Source organism: Papio anubis, chromosome 3, assembly GCF_008728515.1.
Source record: "Papio anubis isolate 15944 chromosome 3, Panubis1.0, whole genome shotgun sequence".
Taxonomy (NCBI): Eukaryota; Metazoa; Chordata; class Mammalia; order Primates; family Cercopithecidae; genus Papio; species Papio anubis.
The window spans coordinates 75,128,057-75,155,121 of record NC_044978.1 but is presented as its reverse complement, the minus strand read 5'-3'; the positions used below and the strand labels follow the sequence as shown (position 1 = coordinate 75,155,121).

At 36.2% G+C, this 27,065-nt stretch overlaps 1 protein-coding gene and 1 long non-coding RNA gene across 4 annotated transcripts in view; one reads left to right on the top strand and one right to left on the bottom strand.

The window, feature by feature from the left end:
• Positions 1–5,609, top strand: part of LOC108586066 — a 77,772-nt gene extending 72,163 nt beyond the window's left edge. Inside the window, exons 3-4 of one of the 2 annotated variants that reach the window (XR_001902769.3) lie at positions 314–537; positions 1,154–5,609. This is a non-coding gene — a long non-coding RNA (uncharacterized LOC108586066). Of the gene's footprint in view, positions 1–313; positions 1,131–1,153 lie in introns of those variants that run through there. The other variant, XR_001902767.3, reaches the window with a different exon arrangement.
• ARSJ (arylsulfatase family member J) overlaps positions 1–27,065 on the bottom strand; it is an 85,993-nt gene that overhangs the window by 26,280 nt on the left and 32,648 nt on the right. The gene's annotated exons all lie outside the window — the stretch shown is intronic.

Sequence of the window (27,065 nt, the reverse complement as noted above, 5' to 3'; positions counted from 1 at the left end):
TCTCATTCTGTCACCCAGGCTGGAGTGCAGTGGCATGATCACAGTTCAGTGCAACCTCAACCTCCCAGGTTTAAGTGATCCTCCCACCTCTGCCTCCTGAGTAGCTGGTACTACAGGCACATGTCACCATGCCTAGAACATTTTTTCTTTAAATTATCTTTAATGCCAAAATATTAGGCTGATCCTGGCATCATTCATGTCAGTGGTGAAATTTTTCCATATTGCTTTCTTCAACTTTTAGAGTATTTGGCTCTGGTTTTTACAAAAAGTTAAAAATAAATAACTATATTAATACCATTTTTTTCCTATCTAGGTTGCCCTGAAGCTGAGATATGTGTAGTCCTAGACTAGAAGATGAGATTCAGCTGAGACCAAGGGCTGAGTTGCAGAAATAAGTGATCATGAGGCTGTGAAATCCTAATAACAAACTGAAATCCTTGACTACTGGACTACTAGAAATAGAAACCAGTCTTACATAGTGAAATCTCAAAGAAAAGGCCAAACCAAGGTGACAGCAAAGTTACACCATAGACTTGGGTAAGTCAATTGTCTATGTATTCACATCTGATTCTGTAAAGTGGATCAATACTATTTATCTCACAGGTTTGTTTTAAAAGATTACATGTGTTAATGTAAATGAAATATCTACATAAATTACAACGTGCTCAACAAACTGTTATTGTTGATATTGTGAAAGTAACCAAAGGAGCCCTGAATGTAGTCAGACCACATGACTTTCAGGTCACGTTCCATCATTTGGCTCTTTCGCTTATCCTTTCTAAACCTAGATTTGTCTATCCATATGAAGTAGAAGGGACATGTGTGATGGTGTGGGCTTTGGGAAGGGGCAGTGTGTGAGGTGGGGAGCCAAAGAGATGGCAGAAGCTTGTTGCTATGCAACACAACCCCATGTTTTTAGAAAAATTAGTAATGCCTTAGAAAAGCACTGCGAATCTTGTGGAGAAAGAAGGAGCTCATGACTCAGCATGACAAGGAGAGGAACCTGAAAGATAGGTAAATGCAGGAGGGCAGCCTGAAAAAGGGTAAGAAATGTTGGGTGTTGAAGTAGTTTTGTACCTAGCAGGAACCCTGCTTGTAAAGTGAGTATGGTCAAGTTTTATTAAAGATTTTTTTTTTTTTTTTTTTTTGGCAGGAGCTAGAAACAAGCTGCTTCTATAGAAATAAAGCACTTCCTTCTTGTGTATTGTATACCATGCTGTCTACCCCTTCACATTTTAATGAAAGAGAGGATCAATTAATATTCTTTCATATATTTGTTGGAGTAGGAACTTAGAGCTGACAGTTACAGTTTCTGAGAGTTAAAAAAATTAACACTGTTTTGCCAAAGATCATAATTGTTTTCTAACTCTTATACAAGATGATTTTGGTGATGATAAAAAGGTTTCCACAGAGTATTCATGTTTGCATGAATGTTCAAATGTAAAATATTCTATAGAAAAGCATCAATAGGTAATAGATGCAGATGAGCAGACTCAAAACACACATTCATAAAACACAACAAAAATCATCCAGATCACTTTGCAACATCCCTGTACATTGTGGACAATAATATGTTTTCAGAAACAAGTCCAAATAACTATTGGTGATACCCTAAAGAAGCATCCTAGTCAACATTAAGAAAACTCTTCAAAACACTAACAAAATTTCTTCTATCAAATAAGGAGTCTGAAATTAGGGAGCCTCAAGGGGGTTTCAGTTCTAACATTCTGTAAGTCAATGACTTTTACTAGCCACTAAAAGCTGAAATATAGACTAAATTCTCCTAAAATTAAACATTTGTTTAAAAAGACAAATCATAAAGAATTCAGAAGGCTGTAAGTCTCTTTGGAGGCTGACAGAAGTGTGGCATGTAGTTATTATCGAAGTCCATGAGGGGACAAGAGTTCTGAGCATTGTCTATTTTGAGTGTCAACTATGAGAAAGTCAATCTGGCAAGCATTTTATATACATCATCCTATTTTAGAGTAAAAATGAAGTTTTAGAAGTTTTAAGTATTAATGAGGCTCAGGAAACCACAAATGTCACATTCATATTCTCGAACAATTTAATCTGAAGCACTGACAAGCATTAGAAGACATTAAATAAAGAGAAGTGGCATTAATAATAACAGCCTGGAATATTAAAGCTGAGCTTGCTACGTGACCTGAGATAGCTGGACTGTATAGGTGCTGCATGGAGTTGATTTAGATTCATCCAACAAAGAGAGAGTGAAGTATATTGTTTGTAATTCCCTGAAACACACACACACACACATACACACACTTCAAATAATTGTAATTGTGAAACCAAAATAAAGAACTAAAAATCATAAGCTTCAAACTTAAATAAAACCATGGGCCATAAAAAATTGATTACAAGCCTTGAGAGAAAAGAATCTTGCTGACATATGTGCTTTGTAACTTCCATAAACTGTGCTGAGTATTACTCATTTCAGTAACAGAAGGAAGTGTACAAAGAACATGTCTGTTAGGACTTTGGGGTGGGATGTGTGTTAGTAAAAGACTTAGTTAAGATTCCTTAGTTAAGATTCTTTTTGCTTATATAAGCTCTTTTTCTTATTATCTTGGATGATAGCTTTTCCGTTTTAACGTTGACTGAGAAGGGGCAAAGGCTCTCAAAGTTATTCACCTGAAACTACAAAATGTATTTAAAAGCATAAGGAATGTAACTTTTAACCAAGGCTCTGGGCTCTAGATATCACAAAGCCAGTTAGATTCAATGGCTTGTTATGGTGAATTTTATCTACCCAGGCTGTAAACAAAGCCACCAGGTTAGTGAATATTAATCCATTACTTTAGGAATAATCTCGCTAGCCTTGTGTTAATTCAACTTGTCACATAGCCTAGTTTCTCTTCTTAGTCAGATTGCTACTGCATTTTGAGGTCAGCTGTTTTTTATTTTTATTTTTTATTTTTATTTTTTATTTTTATTTTTTGCAAATTACTGAAATAAAGACTACATCTAGCAGTTTCTCAGCCAAATATGACATACAATTTCATCTTTCACAATAGCCACATGCAGGCAACCTGGGTACAACAACCAAGAATGGAATACCTTGGTGAAAACTTCAGGTGGCCAGTGAGTCTAAATAAATGGGCAAATAGTTTAGACTATATGTAAGGAATTCTCAAATAGTTCTAAGAAGAAATCAAATAATAGCCATCATGCTTGAATGACATGGACAGGGCAGTTGTTTCTGTCTCTTGTGATCCAGCTTCCCCATACGAATGTGAAAGAAAGCAGTATCAACATCATAGTTTGTGAGGAAGGTGAAGTAATGTCTACTACAAGAAAGAACATTTTAAAAATCAAGGAAGTATCTCTGTCTCTAATTCTCTTCCCAAGGAACATTTTCTGATTAAGTAAAATCTCATGCCTTAGTCAAAGATAATATGTTAGAAAAGTACTGTGCTGAAATTCATGGTGTGAAATTACAGACCAGCCCAAATCAAATATTGTTATTCAATTTTAAATAGCTTCAATTACTAAGAGTTTGTAATCAACAAAGAAATATAATTTAACACTTAATTTTCATATTTGATATGTTAATAGGAGGATTACTAACAAATATTCTAATTATTCTTTATGATTTACTATTGGTCCATGTTTAATTATGAAATGTGTAACAAGATATCATCCCATCAGCTCTATTGCTATGCACTATATTTCCTGCAAATATATTAGACATGTTCTATAGTTGATGGACATAATGGTAGATTCAACTCTGATCAATCACTGTTATATTTTCACTACCTGGAAAATGACAATATTTACAGCTGTCTTCATGCTTTTACTTATACATTGGAGAAAACAAGAAAGTGCTATTTGATAATAATTAGATAGCATCAAACAGATTTTAGAGTAATATGAAACAGTGTAACAATTTAGAATGCTCTATCTGGTGATTTGTTAAACATGCCAATTTTGCTTGGTTATATGAAAGCAATTTTCTTTAGTATGAGTCAGATTCTTTCCAGGGTACTCCATGGAACAGTGCAATTTGTTGTACTACATACAGAAATGTTAAATGACCTATGTAAAGTTTAATTTTGTATGTCAACTTGGCTAGCATATGGTAACCAGATAGTGTTCTAGATGTTTCTGTAAAAGTATATTTAAAGATGAGATTATAATGTAAGTCAGTTGACTTTGAGTAAAACAGATTACCCTCATAATGTGGATGGGCCTCTCTGAATTAGTGGAAAGCCTTAATAAAAAAAGACTGATGTCTCCTGAAGAAGATGAAATTCTGCCGGCAGGTTGCCTTAGGACTTGAACTGCTGCATTGGGTCTTCCTCCCCTGGGTCTCCAGCCTGCTGGCCTATCCTGTAGATTTTGGGCTTGCTAGTCTCCATGGCTGCATGAGCCAATTCCTTAAAATAAATTTATTTCTGTCTGTTTATATACATCCTACTGTTCTCTTTCTCTATAGAAGGCTAATGCAAACTATTTCTTGGAATAATAAAAGATACCTTTAAAGTGTCTTAGAAATACATTATTCTTGAAAGCCTTTGATATTTCTTGAACTTTCAGGGAATAAAAAATAATATAGAAGCAAAATTTTGAGGAAAATAGCTCTTAGATTTCAGCCTATGTAGATCAGAGTAAACTGAATTCTACTTGTTCTTCAGAAGAAAATATGAGACAAAAATTAAGAAAGAGGAAAACAGTTTTATTTCACACTGAAAATTGTAAACAAGTTTCTCTAAATTAGCATTAGATTTTCTCTATTGCTCAATAAAATGGTAAACAGGAAAGTTTTTGTTCTTTAGTTTCTTTTAAAATTTTCTTAGTAAACAAATATTGTCAATGGTGTATACATTTCCAGCATCCTTTCCAGCATCCTATTTGCACTGCCATTGTCCATGTTTAAAATTAAGGGAGGTGGTAGAATGCAGTGATTTAGAATTAGGCGGCAGATCTGCACTGTTGAACATGGGAGGCACTACCTACAAGCAGCTATTTATATTAAAAGTAATTTAACTAAATAAAATGAAAATTCAGTTTCTTAGTTATATTAGCCATATTTCAGATGTTCAATAGCCATTTGTGGCTAGTGGGTACTGTATTGAAGAGTGAAAATGTAGAACATTCCTACAAAAATAAAATGATCCTTTAAAATAAAATTTCCATAAAAATAAAATTGCTATAAAATAAAAGTTCTATTGGATCACATTTCTCTAGTGTAAGACTGCATAGGTTCAAGTTTAGTTCTGGAGCTAATTATCAAAGTGAATTTGTCTTCTCTGTGCTTTGTTTTCTCATAGATAATATACTAATAATAGAACCTATTACCTTGGATTATCTTGAGAATTAAATATTATAATGTTTGTAATGCACTTGACATTTTATAAGTGTATTAGAGTTTTCTAGTGGGACAGAGCTAATAGAAGATATATATATATATATATGTATATGTGTATACATATATATATGTTAAGTATTAACTTACACAATCACAAGGTTCCACAATAGGCTGTCTGCGATCTGAGGAGCAGGGAGAGCCAGTCAGAGTCCCAAAACTGAAGAACTTGGAGTCCAATGTTCAAGGGCAGGAAGCATCCAGCATGGAAGAAAGATTTAGGCTGGGAGGCTAGGCCAGTCTCTCCTTTTCACGTTTTTCTGCCTGCTTTGTATTCACCGGCAAGTGATTAGATGGTGCCCACCAGATTAAGGGTGGGTCCATCTTTCCCAGCCCACTGACTGAAATGTTAATCTCTTTAGGCAACACCCTCACAGACACACCCAAGATCAATACTTTGTATCCTTCAATCCAATCAAGTTGACACTCAGTATTAACCATCACAAGTCCACCCCTTGTCAACTTGAACCCATACACATCTCCTGATAATCTTCAAATAAGACAATAATAAGGTCATAATTACACCTAACATAATACAACTATCCTTCATACAACCAGAAGTGCACCAATCCCCACTCAAACACTATTACATAAAGTTTTAACAATACTTAAATTACATAAAGTTGCAATGTAATTATACTTTATACAATTACACTATTACATAAAGTTTTAACAATACTTAAAAGCTTAAAAAACAATACTTAAAAGTCAATAAATCTTATGACACATGATAAAGGAAAAGAAAAGAAAATGAAGATATTTTCTTAGCATAAGTGTTATACATGCACAAACATGTTCTTAACAAAAGAGGGAGGAAGTACTCATGACAGTTACAGTCCTTGTTTCTGCAGCTGGTCACGTGGTCCTAGCTGATATTGACTGCCTTCTTCTACTACATATTCTGTATTACCTTTGCCCTCTGCAAGCACTTCAGCAGGTGGTGTTTTTTTTTTTTTTTTTTTTTTTTTTTCTGGTGGACTGACCCAAACCTTCATTCCTGAGGGGTCTGGAACATTTGTAGTTCTGCCTGGATTGGGCTGTTGTAGTTTCCCATTGACCTTAATCACAGGGCGTGGTAATACTAAGAGACAACCTAATGGACCTCCTGTATCCATGCATACTCTTCCTTACCTCCATTATGGAGTAGTAGACTAATTTCATCTTGATAGTCCGGGTCAATCACCCCAGCCAACACTAACTCCTTTCTTAGCCTGTTGACTTAAAGGTAGGAGGAACCCAAAGTGTCCAGGTGACACTCTTAACTTCCAGTTTAATAGAATCTTTAAGTCTCCTGGTAGCAGTGTTCCTCCCTCTAGAAGTAAGATCTCTAGGCCAGCAGAAGGTAATGTCGCAGGAACAGGGAGCAAAAATTTTGCTAGTGGATCACTAGGGGTGATGGCGAATGGTACCTATTCCACTCCCACCCCTTGATTCCTGGACCTGTGAATTCTGGCTATGGGAGACACAGTACCATATATTGGACACTGATTCAGAGCATACATGACCTTCTGGAGAACTTTGCCCCAGCCCTGCAAAGTATTGTCACCTAGTTAGCGTTGTAATTGTGATTTCAAAAGGCCATTCCACCATTCTATCAATCTAGCTGCTTCAGGATGATAGGGAACAGGGTAAGACCAATGAATTCCATGAGCATGAGTCCACTGCCACACTGCTTTAGCTGTAAAGTGAGTGCCTTTGTCAGAGGCAATACTGTATGGAATACCATGATGGTGGATGAGGCATCCCACCAACCCACAGATGGTAGTCTTGGCAAAAGCATTGTGTGCAGGATAGGCAAAGCCATATCTGGAATAAATGTCTATTCCAGTGAGGACAAACCTCTGCCCTTTACATGATGCAAGAGGTCCAATATAATCAACCTGCCACCATGTAGCTGGCTGATCAGAATATCAAGGGCTCAGTGTTGGTCTCTGCTGCTGGCAAATTGGGCACTCAACAGTGGCTGTAGCCAGGTCAGCCTTGGTGCATGGAAGTCCATGTTGCTGAGCCCATGCATAACCTCCATCCCTGCCACCATGGCCACTTTGTTCATGGGCCCATTCGGCAATGACAGGGATGGCTAGGGAAAGAGGCCGAGTGGTGTCTACAGAATGGGTTACCCTATCCACTTGATTATTAAAATCCTCCTCTGCTGAGGTCACCTGTTGGTGAGCACTCACAAGGGATACAAATATCTTCACAGTTTTTGACCACTCAGAGAGGTCCATCCACAAACGTATTCCCCAAATTTCTGTGTCACCAATTTTCCAGTCATGCTTCTTCCAAGTCCCTGACCATCCATCCAAACCATTGGCGACAACCCATGAAACAGTATATAATTACACATCCAGCCATTTCTCCTTCCATGCAAAGTGCACAACCAGGTGCACTCCTCAAATTTCTGCCCACTAGAAGATTTCCCTTCACCTCTGTCCTTTGGGGATGTCCTAGAAAGGAGCTAGAGTGCTGCAGCTGTCCACTTTTGGGTGGTTTCTGCATATTGTGCAGAACTACTATGAACCAGACCCTAGTCTTCTCTTCCTTTATCAACTGATCATAGGGAACTGCCCATAAGGCCATTGGTACATGCTGGGGAGAGAAGGCAGTGTGGCAGGAGTGGAGACCATTGGTATTTGAGCCACTTCCTCATGTAACTTACTTGTGTCTTCAGGACCTACTAGAGCTAGATCATGTACATACCACTTCCATTCGATGATGGAATGCTGCTGTGCACAACCCACTTTATGGGTAGATGGGTCAGAAAGCACCCAGTTCATGATAGGCACTTCAGGTCACATGGTGACTTGATGACCCATAATCAAATGTTCAGTTTCCACCAAAGCCAAGTAACAGGTCAAGAGCTGTCTCTCAAAACGAGAGTAGTTATCTGCAGAAGATGGCAGGGTCCTGCTCCAAAATCTTAGAGGCTTCTGCTGTGATTCACTTACGGGAGCCTGACAAAGGCTCCAAACAGCATCCCTATCTGCCACTGCCACCTCAAACTCCATTGAATCTGCTGGGTCATAGGGTCCAAGTGGCAGAGCAGCTAGCATAGCAGCCTGGACCTGTTGCAGAGCGTTCTCTTGTTCTGGACCCCACTCAAAACTCGTAGCCTTTTGGGTCATTCAATAAAAGGGTCAGAGTAACACACCTGAATGAGGAATGTGTTGCCTCAAAAATCCATTAGCCGTGGTTGTAGGAGGGGCCAAATGCGGCAACTTATCCTTCACCTTAGAAGGAATATCATGACAGACCTCACTCCACTGGAGCCCACACCACTGGACTCATAGAAATTTTACTGAGGTAGAAGGTCCCTGAATTTTAGTTGGATTTATTTCCCATCATCTGACACACAACTGTCTCACCAATAAGTTTAGTGTGTTTGCTACTTCTTGTTCACTGGATCCAATCAGAATAATGTCATCAATGTAATGGACCAGGGTGATATCTTGCAGAAACAAGAAGTGATCAAGTTCTCTCTGAATAAGATTATCACACAAAGCTGGAGAGTTGATATACCCCTGACATAGGACAGTAAAGGTATATTGTTGGCCTTACAAGCTGAAGGAAAATTGCTTCTGGGGGACCTTATCGACAGGAATGGAGAAAAGGGCATTTGGCAAGTCAGTGGTTGCATACCAGGTACCAGGAGATGTATTAATTTTGTCAAGCAATGAAACCACATCTGGTACAGCAGCTACAGTTGGAATCAGCTACCTGCTTATGCTTAGGAGAATCCATTGTCATTCTCCAAGATCCATCTGTCTTCTACACAGGCCAAATGGAAGAGTTCAATGGGGATGTGGTGGGAATCACCACCCCTGCATCTTTCAAGTCCTTGATGGTGACACTAATCTCTGCAATCCATCCAGGGACACAATATTATTTTTGACTCACTATTTTTCTAGGTAGAGGCAGCTTTAATGGATCCCATTTGGCCTTTCCCACCATAATAGCCCTTACCCTACCAGTCAGGAAGCCAATGTGTGGGTTCTGCCAGCTGCTAAGTATGTCTATGCCAGTTATGCATTCTGGTACTGGGGAAATGACCACAGAATGAGTCTGGGGACACATTGTACCTGCTGTGAGTCAGACCTGAGCTAAAATCCCATTAATTATCTGACCTTCATAAGCCTCTACTTTAACTGGAGGACCACAGGATGTTTTGGGTTCCCCGGAATTAATGTCAGCTCAGAGCCAGTGTCCAGTAGTCCCAGAAATGTCTGATTATTTCCCTTTCCTCAATGCTCAGTTACCCTTGTAAAAGGCCGGAAGTCTCCTTAGGGAAGGATGGGAGAAAGATTCATTGCATAAAATGTCTGTAATGTAGTGGGGTCCTTGCTCAAGAGGAACCAGCCTCCCCTTCATTCAAGGGGTTTGGGGTGTGTAAACTGGATAAAGTCTGGAAATTGATTGAGGAGCTATGATTCTCTGTTTTTAGAATTCAAAATAGTCTTTTGTCCATTCAACCCAGAAGTTTTCTCATTATATAAATTAAGTAGGAATGCAGTAGGCTTCCTATCAATTTCACTTCTAGGAACACTGTGCTAAGAACAATTAGCCAGTGCTAGAGGTCTACACGAGTCAGGCCATTCTGATTGCAGCTTTGTCTCTGCTGTCCATTATGGTGGCTACACCCACCTTGCCTTTGATGGTTGAGTGCTGCCACTTGGCCCCTGCCACCTCAGGATCCAATTATTCCCATTGTGTTTACATTTTGTAGTTGAGTGACTGTGGTTCCCACTGTTAGATCTGACATACAGAGAAGAGCAATTACAGGGCTCTTCAAAGATGCAGGTACTGCCCTCACAAATCTGTTTTGCAAGGCATTGATCAAGGGTATGTCTTCTAGACCCTCCCAGCTGGGATGAATAGGTTTAAAGTGACAAATCCACTCCACCATCCCAATCTCCCTAAGCCTTTGGATCCCTTCCTCTACATTAAACCAGGGGAGATCAGGCATTTCCACTTCGCTCACAGTGGACCATCTTTAAATTCATATTTAGCTAACCAAACAAATAAACAATTAAAACCTTTTTTGACTCCTCGAGCTGTAATATTCAAAGCAGAGTCCCAACTTAGTGGGCCCAAATCAAGAAATTTAGCCTGATCCAACTCTATGTTTCTTCTACCATTATCCAGTACCCTTAATATCCATTCCCATGCCTCTTCTCCAGATTGCTGTTTATATAAATTAGAGAATTCAAAACATACTTTTCGAGTGTAGCACATCTCCTCATGGGTTACTCTCTGAAACTCACCTCTAGGGGCCCACTGGGACTTTAGTCTAGTTATAGGTCTAGAAAGAAACAGGCGTGTTGGGGTGGCTCTTGAGGAGAATCATTATCTTGCCTGGCAACTGCCTCAGAGGAGGCCATCACTGTTGCCTCAGGCAGCACAGGGTTTATCTCCTCAGACAAAGGTGGAAAGGCTGATGGCAGCATGGGTTGGGGCGGGGGGGATGTTGCCACTACTGGGGATGGGGAAGTTGTCCCTTTCGGCAAAAAAGGTTCATCAGAGTTTACAAACTCAGTGTCCCCAGCTTTATCAGGGTCCACACACACGTCCCCATTCCAAGTTGTAGGGTCCCATTCTTTTCCAATCAATGCCCTCACTTTAACAGTAGACACCTGGTGAGGCTCGGCATGCACCTTTTTTGGCATGTCAGCCACTCTCATGATAAGACTTTGTGTCTGTTTTTCCACAATTTCAGCTCTTTCTCTACAGGAGATAAGACTCTCACTCAGGGCAATCTTAGCAGAGTTGAGGCTCAGTATCTACTTCTGAAGCCATGGGACAGAATCTCTTAGTTCATCATTTTCTTTCATCAGTTTGTCAACTGAACTTAGGAACAACCAACCAGCTTAATTATGTTCCTTGGTTCTCCACATATGGTCAAAGGTATTATGTATAAAGTCACTAAATTCCTTGCCTCTCACAAGTAGTGAGTGAATCAGGAGTGTCAAATGCATTGATTTTGCACAACTGTCTAAACAGTTCATGTCAAGGGCTATCAGTGTTCTCTATGCTATTAGAAGTAGAGTCCTTAGCATTTTGGGGTCTAATCAAATTAAGGAGCCAACTCCAGAAACCCCAAAACCAATGAAAGAACTCTATCCTTAATATTCTATTCCTCTAGAGCCATCCCTGGTACCCAAATCTGTATTAGTCAGGGTTCTCTAGAGGGACAGAACTAATAGAAATGGGAGTTTAGTAAGTATTAACTTACCCAATCACAAGGTCCCACAATAGGCTGTCTGCAAGCTAAGGAGCAAGGAGAGTCAGTCAGAGTCCCAAAACTGAAGCACTTGGAGTCTGATATTTGAGCACAGGAAGTATGCAGCATGGGAGAATGATGTAGGCTTGGAGGCTAGGCCAGTCTCACCTTTCCATGTTTTTCTGCCTGCTTTATATTTGCTGCCAGCTGATTAGATTGTGCCCACCAGATTAAGGGTGGGTTGCCAGACTCAAATGTTAATCTCCTTTAGCAACGCCCTCACAGACATACTCAGGATTAATATTTTGTATCCTTCAATCCAATCAAATTGACATCCCATATTAACCATCACAATAAGCATTCAATAATTGGTAGTTTTTATTATTAGTAAATTATTACAGCCCCCAGTTTGAAAGTGAACTTTTTTTTTTATAATTTAATTCTAAAATTTTGAAGTATAAATAAATGTACATAAAAGGCTACCCTTTTACTTTGGTTGACATTCTACATTTTAAGCAAGAAGAAAAACAAGAATAGAATATTCCTCTTCATTAACAACTTTACTCTCCTCTTGGACCTACTGTTATCCAAGATTAAGTGAAAAGAAGAAGGAAAAGGAATTAATGAGATAACCACAACATAAAGGGTACAGAAGAAGGAGGCTATTTGAGTTATGAAAGGAGCAGCCATTGTTTCCATCTGCTTACAGTAGAGTAACGCCACCCTTAACAAAGAAGATGTAATCTCCCATACTCCATGCCTCATTTTATGTTACTAGTATTTCTATAAAAGTGAATGTTTTCAGTAAACTAATTTTACCAGTTATGATTAAAAATACATTTTAAATTATCTTGGAATCTGGAGAGGTTAAATATGTTTCTCCTCTGAGCAAGCAAGCCTTACATGCAGGCAGGACCTCATGTCAAGGGGCTCAGGGTATTTGCAAGAAAAAGGTAATAATCGCAAGACCAAATAAATAATAGATATAAAAAATAATAATAACAATTAGAATCGAATGGAAACACAAGAAATAGCTTGATCCAGGAGACACTAAAATGTAATTTTAATACCTGAATCAAAATAAACCAAAATGTAAACACAGGTGTAATGAAATAATTAATCCCAATCAGTAGAGAATGATGAGAATTCATAACAAATAAACAAACTACGGCTGGAACTGTATACTTCCATGCTGCTTGCAAGAAACCAAGACTTCAACTATAATGACCCACATAAACTGAAAGCAAAGGAATGGAAAAAGATAGTCCATGCAACTAGAAACTTAAAAAGACCAGGAGTAGCTATACTTTCTACACTTATATCAGATAAAAATAGACTACAAATCAAAGACAGTAAAAACTGACAAAAAAGGTCACCATGTAATGATAAAGTGGCCAATTTAGCAAGAGACTACAACTGTAAATATCTATGCACTGAACACCAGAGCTCCCATGTATATAAAGCAAATATTAGTAGATCTAAAGGTAGTGATGAACTGTAATGTAATCACAGTAGGGAACTTCAACACCCCGCTCTCAGTAATAGACAAATTATCCAGATAGAAAATCAACAACAACAAAAAAGTTAAACTAGACATTAGACTAAGAGCCCTAATTGACATATACAAAATGTTTAACCCAGAATACATATTATTTTCATTAGCAAATGGAACATTTTCCGGAATAGGCTATATCTTAGGCAACAAAACAAGTCTCGAAAAATCCAATACAGTAGAAATCATATCAAATATCTTTTTTGACCAGTATGGAATAAAACCAGAAATCAACTGCAAGGGGAACCTTGGAAACTGCACAAACACATGCTCCTGAATGACCAGTGGGTCAAAGAATAAATTAAGAAGAAAAATTTAAATTTTCTCCAAACAAATTAAAATTGATATATAACATACCCAAATCTATGGAACACAGCAAAAACAGTATGAAGAGGAAAGTTTATAGCAATAAATGCCTACGTAAAAAAGGTAGAAAAACTTCAGATAAACAATCTAATGATGCACCTTAAGAAATAAAAAAGCAAGAGCAAATTAAACTCAACCTTAGTAGAAGAAAAGAAATACTAAAGGTCAGATTGTAAATAAGTAAAATTGAGCTAACAAAACAATACAGAAGATCACTTAAGTGAAAAGTTGGTATTTTGAAGAGATAAACAGAATTGACAAACTTTTAAGCTAGACTAAAAAGAAAACAGAGAAGACCTAAATAAATAAAATCAGAAACAAAAAAGGAGACATAACAAATGAGACCACAGTAATATAAAGAATCTTTAGAGACTATTACAAACAACTTTATGCCAACAAGTTAGAAAACCTAGAATACATGGATAAATTGGTAGATGCATACAGCCTGCCAAAATAGAACCATGAAGAAACAGAAAATCTCAGCAAACCTATAGGTAATGAGATCGAAACTGTAATAAAATGTCTCTCATCTAAGAAAAACCCTCATGGCTTCACTGGTGAATTTTATCAAACATTTAAAGAGAAACCATTACTAATTCTACTAAAAATCTTCAAAAAAAAAAAAAAAATAGAAGAAAAGAGAATGCATTAAAGCTCATGCTACCAGAATGCATTAAAGCCAGTGTTGCTCTGATACCAAAACCAGACAGACATACAACAAAAAAGGAAAACTACAGGCCAATATCAGTGATGAACAGGGATGCAAAAATTATCAACAAATCCTGGCAAACTCAATTCAACTCCTCATTAAAAAGGTTTTCACAATGATCAAGTGGGATTTTATCCTAGGGATGCAAGGATGGCTCAAAATAAGTAAATGAATGAATTACTTATTATATTAACAGAACAATTATCACAATAAATTATATCACATTAACAGAAGCAAGGAAAAAACCCATATTATGATTTTAATAGATGCTGAAAAAACTTCCGATAAAATTCAACATATGACAAACCTTCACCAAACTGGGTATGAAGGAACATACTTTAAAATAATAAAAGCCATATATATGATAAACCCATAGTCAACATCATACTGAACAAGGAAAAATTAAAAGCTTTTCCTCTAAGATCTGAAACAGCACAAGGATTCCTGTTTTTAGCATTTTTGCAGAATTATGTTTATTAAACATAATAGTGGAAGTCCTGGCCAGAGCAATTAGGCAAGAGAAAGAAAGAAAACGCATCCAAATTGGCAAAAAAGAAGTCAAATTTACCTTGCATGCAGACAACATGGTCTTGTATTTAGAAATGCCTGAAGACTACCAAAAAACTGTTGGAACTGATAAAGGAATTCAGTAAAGTTGCAGGACACAAAATTAAGATACACCCCAATTAAAATGACTTATATCAAAAAGACAGTAAATAACGGATGCTGGCAAGGATGTGGAGAAAGGGAACTTTGTACACTGCTGGTGGAAATATACACTAGTACACCCACTATGGAAAACAGTATGGAGGTTTCCCAAACAACTAAAACTAGAGCTACCATGTAATCCAGCAAATTCCACGGCTGGGTGTATACTCAATATATTGAAGATACATCTGCACTCCCATGTTTATTGCAGTAATATTTGTAATAATCAAAATATGAAATCAACCTAAATGTTCATTAATAGATTAAAAAATGTGGTATATAGGTATACACAAGAGAATTATTCATCAATAAAAAAGAATTAACTCCTGTCATTTCCAGCAACATGGATGGAATTGTAGGTCTTTATATTAAGTAAAAGAGGTCAGGCACAGAAAGATACATTTTGCATGTTTCCACTCATATACGGGAGCTAAAAAATATCATGTCTTTGAGATTGAAGTAGATTGAGAGTAGATTGGTGATCACCAGTAAAGTCAGTAAGGTGACTATAGTCAATATTAATTAATTGTACATTTCCAAATAGCTAGAAGAGAATAATTTGAATGTTCCTATTATGAAGATGAATATTTAAGATGAATATCCCATTTACCTTGACTGGATTATATGAGTGTATTTTATTGATACCTATTAGATGTGCATATTTTCAGGCCACATGAGATAATTTAATATAAATATAATATAAACATAAATGTGATACTTTAATATAATTTCACATGCACCCTGAAAATATATGTGTCTACTAGGTATCAACAAAAAATTTCTTAATTAATAATTTTAAATTGTGTATTCTAAACCTTGGGATTTATCTTTTACTACACTGGAATATGAATTGACCCAAGAAATAAGAGCAAACTAAGCCACTTTTCCAGTACAAATCTGAATTAGAAATTAATCTATTTTCTTAATTTGATGGATTGGTCAATTATTTCTCTACTTTCCCATTTAGCCTAAGTATATACTATGATTCTCAAACTTTCCCTAAAATGGGAATTAACAATGTCTGGATTTCAAATTACTTTCCTTCTGAAAGTCTGTATAAAACTTTAAAATGTATTTTAAACATTCTTTCAACACTGAGGTAATTAACTAAGGATAGCTAGTCAGGAAATTAAATGTCAAAACCAAATAATTGGAGAAGGTACTGTCTGTTATATCCTCGTGATAATTTGCAATGTAAATAAATGCAAAATATGATGTTTTCACCTACAAAAAGCACTGTGATCATTTGGGCAACAGCTCTGACTTAGTTTGATCTTTTCCTCATTCATATAGTAAATATTTATTGAGCAGCTTCGGTGAGTAAGGCACAGTTTTTGCTGCCGTGAGGAATGTCAAGCAAGATATATAAAAAGGAGCTAAATAAGAAGGACAAGACATAGAAATGTACACGAGACAGAAAACCCTTTGGGTGTTCTAAAGAGGAGGAAGCTAGTTCTGGCTGACTAGACAGAAAAATAAGGAAAGGGTTCACGTCATGTGGCTTATAAGCTAGTAAAGAGTAGTATCTGAGTCTTACCATTGTGGCTGTCCCCTTTGTACATACATTCTGAAATAAAATTATCACTTAAAAGGTCATTGAATGAATGAGTAAATAAGTAGATGAATGCATTTTCTGTGTATGTATGTCCATGGAACAGGCTGCCATTCAAAAGAAAAAGGATGTATCTGCTATCCCCCCAAAAAAGACATTTGCACGTTGTGGTAACCAGAAGTGGGTCAGATGTATTCCAAGGGAGAATCTGATTTAGCAGTAAAATATGAAATGAAGACTACTTGAAAAACACATGTATGACTTCCATTAGGTAGGTGCTTCCCACACTTCATATATAAACACTTGAATTTGTAATTTCTGGTGTACATAATAGCTATTCAACAAATAAATGTATAAATACATGAAGAAGTGAATGTTGAATGTTAAATAGTATTTGCTATCAAATCAGCTTGTTCATTTCCATTTTAGCATATTCTAAAATGATCATACTGTTGTTACTTGCCCCTCATTCACTGCCCACTAGGATGTCAGGCTCCATGCAGCCAGGGCCTTTTCTGGCATCTTTATCGCTGTGTTGATGTACTGTACAGTGCCTGATGCACAGTGTAACCCAAATGGTGCAACATTAGTAAAAGCATTAATGTAGAAGCATGGCAGAGTGGATAAGACAGTAAAATTAACTATTATAAACAAGTAAATTTGCCTTGAAAAATAGACTAATCACTGATAAGTGATATTTGTTGAATTTTTATGTTTTATGTGTCATTGGGCAGGATACTATATGGGATTTAAGTACTAAAAACCAGAAAAATAATACAAAAAATTACAGATTTTGTTTATAATTCATGTTCATAAAATGAAGACAACATAATCTTCTCCACTATAACCCATCAAGACAGAAAAATATTTTTTCATTAAACATTTTGATTTGACTAGAGAATGTTGCTATGTAAAGAAGACAAACTTTTAACAGCTAGAATGAAAATGAACTAAGTTAAAAAAAAAATTCAGTTCTACTTTTTTACTACACTAAAATAATCTAACCACAAAATTAGTTATTAAAAATATTTTAAAAGGCAGCATGCCTCCCTGTCAAATCAGAATCAGATTCATTGTAGGCTTTCCTTAATCTAAAAATAATTAGAAGGGCACTGTCATTAATCATAAAGGTGATGCTACTTTATTATAGCTCAAATACCAAAGTATTTTTATTTTGGAACTCATAAAAGCAGAATAATAATGAAGCAAAATGTTAAAAAAAATCACCTTTGAGAATACAATAAACATTTGGTTATTTCAGATAAAATATTAATGTGTCTTTAACATCTGTTCATATGTTCACGTCCTTGCTTTTCGTTATACTGTACTGAGTCTGAGAACACAAGAACATTACTGCAGCTAAGAGCACGCAATCTTGTAAAATTCAACACATACACAAAACTATTTTCAAAGAAAATTAACCAATATAGAAAAGCATATACTATCATTTATTAATAAATATGTTCACTCAATAAGTAATATTCACTGATTATGAACATATTCTGGTTATAATTTCAGTGGTACTGGGAAGATTCATTTCCTTCAATATCTGCTCTATGCAAGGGCCAGAGATTCTCAATGTTCACACATTATTTATGTTATACTTTTTCCACCACTTTTGACCACGAATAATTGTTCAAATCATGCTAATGATCCTGTAGTGACACACAAGAACACGAACCCTTAGGAAGAATTAGATCCTGCTGAATCAAAGCCACAGAAAAGCTCCAGATGCCTAGAAAATATGGATAATAAAGTAGGTATTGATGGAGCATACCTCAAAATAATGAGAGCCATTTATGACAAACCCACAGTCAATATCATACTGAATTAGCAAAAGCTGGAAGCATTCTCCTTAAAATGGCCACAAGAAAAGGATGCCCTTTCTCACCACTCCTATTCAACATAGTATTGGAAGTTCTGACCAGGGCAATCAGGCAACAGAAAGAAATAAAGTGTATTCATATAGAAACAGAGGAGGTCAAATTGTCTGTGTTTGCAAATGACATGATCCTATATCTAGAAAATCCCATCATCTCAGCCTAAAAGTTACTTAAGCTGATAAGTAACTTAAGCAAAGTCTGAGGATACAAAATCAATGTGCGAAAATCACAGGCATTCCTATACACCAACAGCAGAGAAGCAGAGAACCAAATCATGAATGAACTCCCATTCACAATTGCTACGAAGAGAATAAAATATCTAAGGATACAGCTAATAAGGGAAGGGAAAGACCTCTTCAAGGAGAAATACAAACCACTGCTCAAGGAAATCAGAGAGGACAAAAACAAATTGAAAAACATTCCATGCTCATGGATAGGAAGAATCAATATGAAAATGGACATATTGACTAAAGTAATTTGCAGATTCAATGGTATTCCCATTAAATTACCATTGACATTCTTCAGAGAATTAGAAAAACTACTTTAAAATTCATATTGAACCAAAGAAGAGCTGGTATACCCAGAATAATCTTAAGTAAAAAGAACAAACCTGGAAGTATCATGCTATGATTTCAAACTATACTGTGAGGATACAGTAACCAAAACAGCATGGTACTAGTACAAAAACAGACACAGACCGATGGAACAGAATAGATAACTCAGAAATAAGATCACACATCTACAACCATCTGATCTTCAAAAAACCTGACAAAAACAAGCAATGGGGAAAGGATTCCCTATGTAATAAATGGTGCTGGGAGAACTGGCTAGCCACATGCAGAAAATTGAAACTGGACCCCTTCCTTAGGACATTTTATACAAAAATTAACTCAAGACCAATTAAAGACTTAAGTGTAAAACCCCAAACCATAAAAACCCTAGAAGAAAATCTAGGCAATACCATTTAGGACATAGGCATGGGCAAAGATTTCATGATGAAAACATCAAAAACAATTGCAGCAAAAGCAAAAATTGACAAATGGAATCTAATTAAACTAAAGAGCTTCTCTACAGCAAAAGAAACTATCATCAGAGTGTACAGGCAACCTACAGAATGTGAGAAAATTTTTGCAATCTGTCCATCTGTAATGATGTAATATCCAGAATCTACAAAGGTAGATTACAGAGGTATCCAGAATCTACAAAGAATTTAAACAAATTTACAAGGAAAAAAAAAACAAAAACAAACTACCCCATTAAAAATGGGGTAAAGTAGATGAACAAACATTCCTCAAAAGAAGACGTTTATGTGGCCAACAAACATATGAAAAGAGCTCAACATCACTGATCATTAGAGAAATGCAAATCAAAACCACAATGAAATACCATCTCATGCCAGTCAGAATGGCAATTATTAAAACATCAAGAAACAAGAGATGCTGGCGAGGCTGTGGAGAAATAAGAACACTTTTACACTGCTGGTGGAAATGTAAATTAGTTCAACCATTGTGGAAGACAGGGTGGTGATTCCTCAAAGACCTCGAACCAAAAATACTACTTGCCCCAGCAATCTCATTGCTGGGCTTATACTCAAAAGAATATAAATCATTCTGTTATAAAGATACATATGTTCATTGAAGCACTATTCACAATAGCAAACACATGGAATTAACCCAAATGACCATCACTGATAGACTGGATAAAGAAAATGTGGTACATATACACCATGGAATACTATGCAGCCTTAAAAAGGAATGAGATCATGTCCTTTGCAGGGACATGGATGGAGCTGGAAACCATTATCCTCAGCAAACTAATGCAGGAACAGAAAACCAAACAGTGCATGTTCTTACTTACAAGTGGAAGTTGAACAATAGGAACACATGAACATAAGGAGGGGAACAACACACACTGGGGCCTGTAGGAGGTAGGGGTTGTGGGGAGGGAGAGCAACAGGAAAAAATAGCTAATGCATGCTGTGCTTAATATTTAGGTGATGTTTTGACAGGTGCAGCAAACCACCATGGCACACATTTAACTATGTAAGAAATCTGCACATCCTGCACATGTACCCCGGAACTTACAAAAAAAAAAATGTGGATAAAGACAGAGTATCCAAAGAAGGAGGTGGAACTACCAAAGTCGGATTTCACCCACTCTAAAACTATGTGTAGAACTGGCTCTAAGAAGAGTTACATTAAAGAGTAAATTCAAAATGGGTTAAAATTTTAAAATAAGATAATTTTTTTTCATCTTGAATTCAAATTTTTTTTACAGGCAACATGCATACTTGTGGAGTCTGGGCATATGTGTTAAGGCAAATTACTCTTAGAGTAAGGTCTTAGAGGTCCTTTACACAACTGATTTCTTTATTCTCTTCCATTTTCTTCAATGTCCTCTCTGAAGTAAACCTCCAGGTTACAGAGAAAAAGAAGGTGGTCTGGTAGCTGAGTAGCCTTCAAAGAGTTATGACAGAGAGCAAATAGATCTTTTGATTTGGTTCTATATCTAAACTTCTGCACTCCTCACAGACCTGGGAACATTGTAGAAGCTACAAATATATTTCTACAGAAGGTGAATGAATTCTTTCTAGATATAAATGTGATATATGCAGCAACATGAGAATACACTCCATATTCTGAAAATACAATGCACTTTTCAGTTTCTAAAGACATTGCAAAGTTGCAAAACAAAACAAACACTTTGCAGTTACATACTTGAACAATCCAAAGTGTAGTTTTTTTGTACCTCCAGTAATTTTAAAGCATACAAGAGTCACTTCTTTGTGTCCATGTTTTGATTCAGAAAATGTTTATTTGGTTTCTACCACATGGAAGAAAATTTACTAGGAATTTAATAGGATAATGCAAAGACGAGAAGGCATGGCTATATGCCCTCAAACAACTTGTGTCTAGTATCAGTGTATTGCCAAGAAGCCCCCAAAAATCATAATTTAATAACATTGTAGAACATTTAAGAACATTATCAAAATAATAATTTAAGATAGATGTGCTGTTACAAATTACAAAATGTCATTAAATTCAAAATCAAAACAGGAATTAAATATATAATGTATAAGGCACCAAACCAAACTCTGCAGTAGAAACAAAATAAACACATAATTTCCAATGTTAATTAAATTATGATCTAGATAAATCACTAATTTATATATGCAAATTACTGTCAGCAAGGCAAAATGTTAAATTAATATTGCCAAGTTAAGATGCAACAATTCAAAACAAGAATGCTTAAAAATCTTTTCATTCATTATCTACTTTAGCAGAATTCTGAGGAAGATAACATTAATTATTACAGATTAGAAATTGGAGATTTAGAAAGTGAAAACATGTAAGAAGGACATGTTTCCAGAAAGCAGAGGTTCAGGGGTAGAGGGTGGAGGAGGTAACAGAAGTATCAACAACTTGAAATCCTTGAAGTATGACTAGACTGTTTAGAATGTTAAGATACCTAGGAAGGCAGACTGGATTCCAGTTACAAGGAATCTTCTTAAGTAAATGAGGTGAATTTGAAGAGTGCAAGAACAGCTAAGTTTAACTGGAATGTAAAGAATGAGTAGTGAGTGATAAAGGTTGGAAAAACAACGAAAGGTCAGATCGTGGCAGAACTTAATAGTCTCTAAATTTATGTTTCCATTCCTACTTCTCATTTCCCATGTGCTTCTGCTCAAATTAATTTAACAAAGAGCTTCCAGATCAATATTGTATAAGTAAAGCCCAATGATGTAATCCTACTGCTAAATAAAACCAGTTAACCTACAAAGTACTCAAAATATAGATATCTCAGAATACTAGACTCTTGAAATTATGGCTGCAACCTTTTGCAAACCCAAGTCACAAATGCCCATTTCCTCTCTGTTCCAAATAAACCCCAAACAATATCACTCCTAGGACTTTAGTTGGACTAAATCTTTGATCTGGAACCATTTTCACATTTACAAGCCACTTCGAATGCTATCTCTGTCATGGACTTTCCTCTCCCCTTTAAGCACAAGGTAGAATACAATCAACAAGAACTTGGAATGTTCTTCAATTTCAGCATGCAGTGGTTCTCAGTGATCTTTCCAGATTTCCTTTTTAACTTGGCGTATGTACAACAAACAGTGCTGCTAGAATTTCGGAGGTTTTTCTTAAAATGGAAAAGTGATTTTAAAAAATATGAAGAAAATTTACCACGTTTCTTTTAAAATTACTAAATAGGATGCATGATGTATATTCTATCATAAAGTAACAACGTGCAGTGCAAAACATCTTTCAACTAAGAATTCCAAGATATTAATTCATAAAGGTAGATTTTGAATCTCTTTGGTGGATCCCAATACAGCTCAAACCCAATCAGTGTCAGGGTTTATATGGAAGCCACTAACCTCCTTTTGGCCAAAGTGCATCACTGTGGCCTGAAACTTGCTTAGACAACTTTAAAAGTTAAGAGTAGCCAGCATGTGCCATAGCCTCCAATTTCAACCCTCTTTGCTCTTGTTTTTGCTCTTGGGAATCATATGCTCTTGAATCAGTGCTTCATATCTTAGCTCATATCTTAAGATCTGACTTGTGTCTCCTACTCCTACATTATCTGCCCCAGCCCTGTGCAGGAATCCTTACCACACTTCTTGCTCTCCTGCGACACAGGGCCCTAGGATCATGACTGCCCTGAGTACCATTCTGTGATGTTCTGTCACATGACAGGAAGCAGTTTGGATTCCCCAACTGAGCAGAATTCCTCTGTAAATATCTCAAATACATTTTCCTGGGATTGACTTCTCCTTTCTTTTAAAAACTATTAAGTGAACACTACTTTGTGCCAGGTACTAGTATAGATGAGACAGGGCTTCTCACTTCCCACAGGGGGAGCCAGATGATAAAAAAAATTAAACCACTTTGCAACCAAGAAAATTCAGCTAGTGATAACTGCTATGGGAAAAAGCAAAATAAGCTAATGGCAGAGAGTGACAGAAGGCAGTTATATTAAAAAAGGTGGGAAGGGAGACTTCTTTGAGGGTGTAGCTTTTGAGCTGACACCTGAATAATGAGATGGAGTCCGTCAAGGGCAGATATGGGAAAAGTCATTCAAGCAGAAGGAATGGTAGACATAAGGATCCTGAGCTGGGAATCAGATCAGTATGTTCATGAACAGAGAGAAAGACAGGCTGGAGAACAGAATTAGGGAAGATGGCAGGCAACAAGGCCAGGGAGGTAGGCAGGGATTAGAGTATGTCATGCCTTGTAGGCCAAGTCATGCAATCTGTATTTTATTCTCATTGAAATGGCAAAGACATTAAAAATTTGGGGAGAAATGTGATCTAATTTAAGTTTTACAAATCTCTCTGGTTGACTTAGAGAGAATGGAATTTTGGTAGCAAAGAGGAAACAATATGAATGCTGCTGCAAAAGCAAGTGATGTTTGTGGTTTGGGCTGTGGCTTCGAACCAGGAGACTCTGAGAAGTGATCTTTAGGAAATAATTTGCAGGTAGATGTGACAGGGCCAAATAAGGGATGCATGTGTATATGTGTGTGTTTATTTATGAATCTGTATGGATCTATGTGTTTGGGATGCGGAAGATGAACATACAAGAGGCAGGATGACATGTGGGATTCCAGTTTGAACAACTCAGCCAATGATGAAAAAAAAAAGAGAGAAACGAATAGCTCTCTTAAAAGTTTGAGAATACTACATTAATCTCATAGTTCCTTGTCAGGTAGGCAGGTATCTTAGTTTTCCTCAAGAAAAATGATCTCATAATTTTAGGCTCATCTAGTTACCAAAAGAGATCCATTAACTAAAATAAGATTAGTTAAAACAACATGTCCAATAAAATTACATGCAGTGTCGAGAACATATTGTCCAAGATCTAGAAACAGGCCAAAGAGATACCTGGGTTTCCTTTCAGGAAAATGCCAAGAGGTAGAGTGTTCTAACAGCTCTCAGGGGATCATCAACTCTATAAGGGTGTGAGTCTTATGATTGACTAGATTGTTTTACAGCTTAATAGGTGTAGAAGTTAAGTGGTAGAAGATTGAGAGTAATACCAATGATTTTTGCCATAGCAATGGAAATGAATTTTGTTCAGGAGAGGTACAACTGATTTCTACCCTCTAGAAAAGATGAATCCTAACATTATATTTTGTTGCTTATGATTATTAACATTTTATAATTATTAACAAATTCATTTTAACATTCCTGATTGCATATATATATGTGTGTGTGTGTGTGTATATATATATCTGTATATCTATATCTGTATGTCTATCTACCTGTCTTCAAATTCTCATTTGAATTTGTACTGGCATCTTAATTGTTCTGTCCTTAATTAATGACTTAAATAAATAAAATATTTGACATGTTTATATATGAATAAGAATAATTTATTTACCTTTTGAAGTTACATTTTAACAAGAGTAAAAATAGTGCAGATATTTTTGAAGTCCAAGTAGAAACTCGTATGCTCTTTGTTGGTGTCTCTTTTTAAAAATATGTAGACATATTTAAAGAGACAGGGTCTCTGTCACCCAGGGTGGAGTGCAATGGTGAAATCATAGCTCACTGACCTTCTGGGTTCAAGCAATCCTCCCACCTCAGCCTTCCTAGAAGCTGGGACTATAGGTGTGTGCCACCACACCCAGCTAATTGTATTTTTTGCAACAAGGGGGTCTCACTATGTTGCCTAGACTAGTATCAAACTCCTGGGCTCAAGTGATACTCCCACATCAACCTCCTAAAGTGCTGGAATTACAAGTAAGAGCCACCATTCCTGGCCCTTTTGTGGTGTCTCTTCAAATGCTAATTCCTGACAATGACACAAGAGATGACAGAAGTAAGTAAACTTTTAATAGTTAGGATCAACATTGATTGGTAGAGTTATGGATAATATTAGAGTACAAATAGAATTGATCCTAAGACATTCATGCTATAGGGGAATTTTTTTTGAGGGAGCTCATTATTTCAAAAAAGGCATTATAAACAACTCTGAGAAAACCAGTTTAACTGCTATCATAAATTCCATTGCTACATTTACATGTTAAAATTCTCAATGCAGTTTACTTTTATGTATCTGACATTTATATAAATAGATATAACAACCATTGTTTAGAAATACGCTGTATACTTGTATTTTGTCTGTCCTTTGATTTCTTCTCACTTGCTTCCTGATGAAAAGAAAAATAATTCTCCCAAGTAATTCCACACAACTTATTTTCTGATTTGAACCAACAATCTTGGTGGTTGACAGGATTCTTGGGGGCTTACAAATGTCAGTTTGTTCATAGTTTCAGGCAGAGTGATCTAGGAAAGCAATTTCTCATAAAATACTTTCCTTCCCTTTAAACATTTTTTTTTTTCCCTCTTAAGAATTGCTTTTTCTTCTTGGTATAAAAATAATTTGCTTTGTGGTTATTTGGATGTGAGTCACTTCTGTAAGTCACTTTTAGCTATGTTCCCCTGGCTGGGTGAAACAAAGTAAAAAGAAAGCCAGAGTTTATCCCTCCACCGTTTTCTAGCTGTCTTTTGCATCACTTTTTCATCTGCCTGCTTTATGCTTTTCTTTAACTGTTGACAATAGGGGCTGTGCTTTCTCTCCAAAATTAAAATGAAAAGAAATCCTAAATGTAGCCACCATTTTTTAATGACTTGCAAATCACCATGCATGAAAACAATGATGCAGGCACACATTGAAATTTCACACCAAGAAGACTCCTTTGCACATCAAATGGCATTTTTAGGTGCATAAAAAAATGTGCCTAAAAGAAAAGAATGTTAAGATCTTAAAGATAATTTTAAAACATCATGTTTTACAGTGGACTAGGAGCCCTAATTTTGCACATTATCTCCAATGAGCATTTCAAAGTAAAAAAAAAAAAAATCAATAAAAGTGGTTTTACATACACACCATACACACACACACACACACATCAGTAAATATGATTTATATATTTGATATGCCAAACTCTCCAAGTTCTATTTTAATTTACATAAATCTACATTTCTCCTTGACCTCAATAATAGTAATAACGCATCCATAACATTTTGCATAAATTGTACAATTTATTTTCACACATGTTATTATAACTGAGCTCAGTAGCTGTTCCATGAGGAAACAAAGGCAATATTAAAATTATTTTGGTGACTTGAATTACAGCTGTTTTGTTTTTCTGTATAGTGATTTCTAATTCCTTATTTTCTCTTCTAAGATTTGTTTACTTTATCAACTATAAAAATGTTAAGGATATTGTAATAGTTCAGCTTATGTATATAATTTGGAAGTTATGATGTTTAAACCTTCATACATTGGAGAAGAGGCATCAGCAAAATGAAGTGGTATCCAATATATCCAACCTTTGATGATTCACTAAAAAATAATTGTAAGTATTACCTCTCATCAATTCCATAAACTAGGTAAAAACCATTATTTTAAGTTTTTGTCAATAAGATATTTTGTAATATAGACATATATATTCAGATATTTTAAATTGTGATATTTAGGTCCTCCAATAGGGATTTAAAATTGAAAAATAGGCCAGATGTGGTGGCTGAGACTTGTAATCCCAGCAGTTTGGGAAGCCAAGGGAGGAGGATAACTTCAACCCAGGAGCTGGAGATCAGTCTGGGCAACATGGCAAACCCCGTTTCTACTAAAAATACAGAAATTAGCTGGGTGTCTTGGCATGCATCTGTGATCCCAGC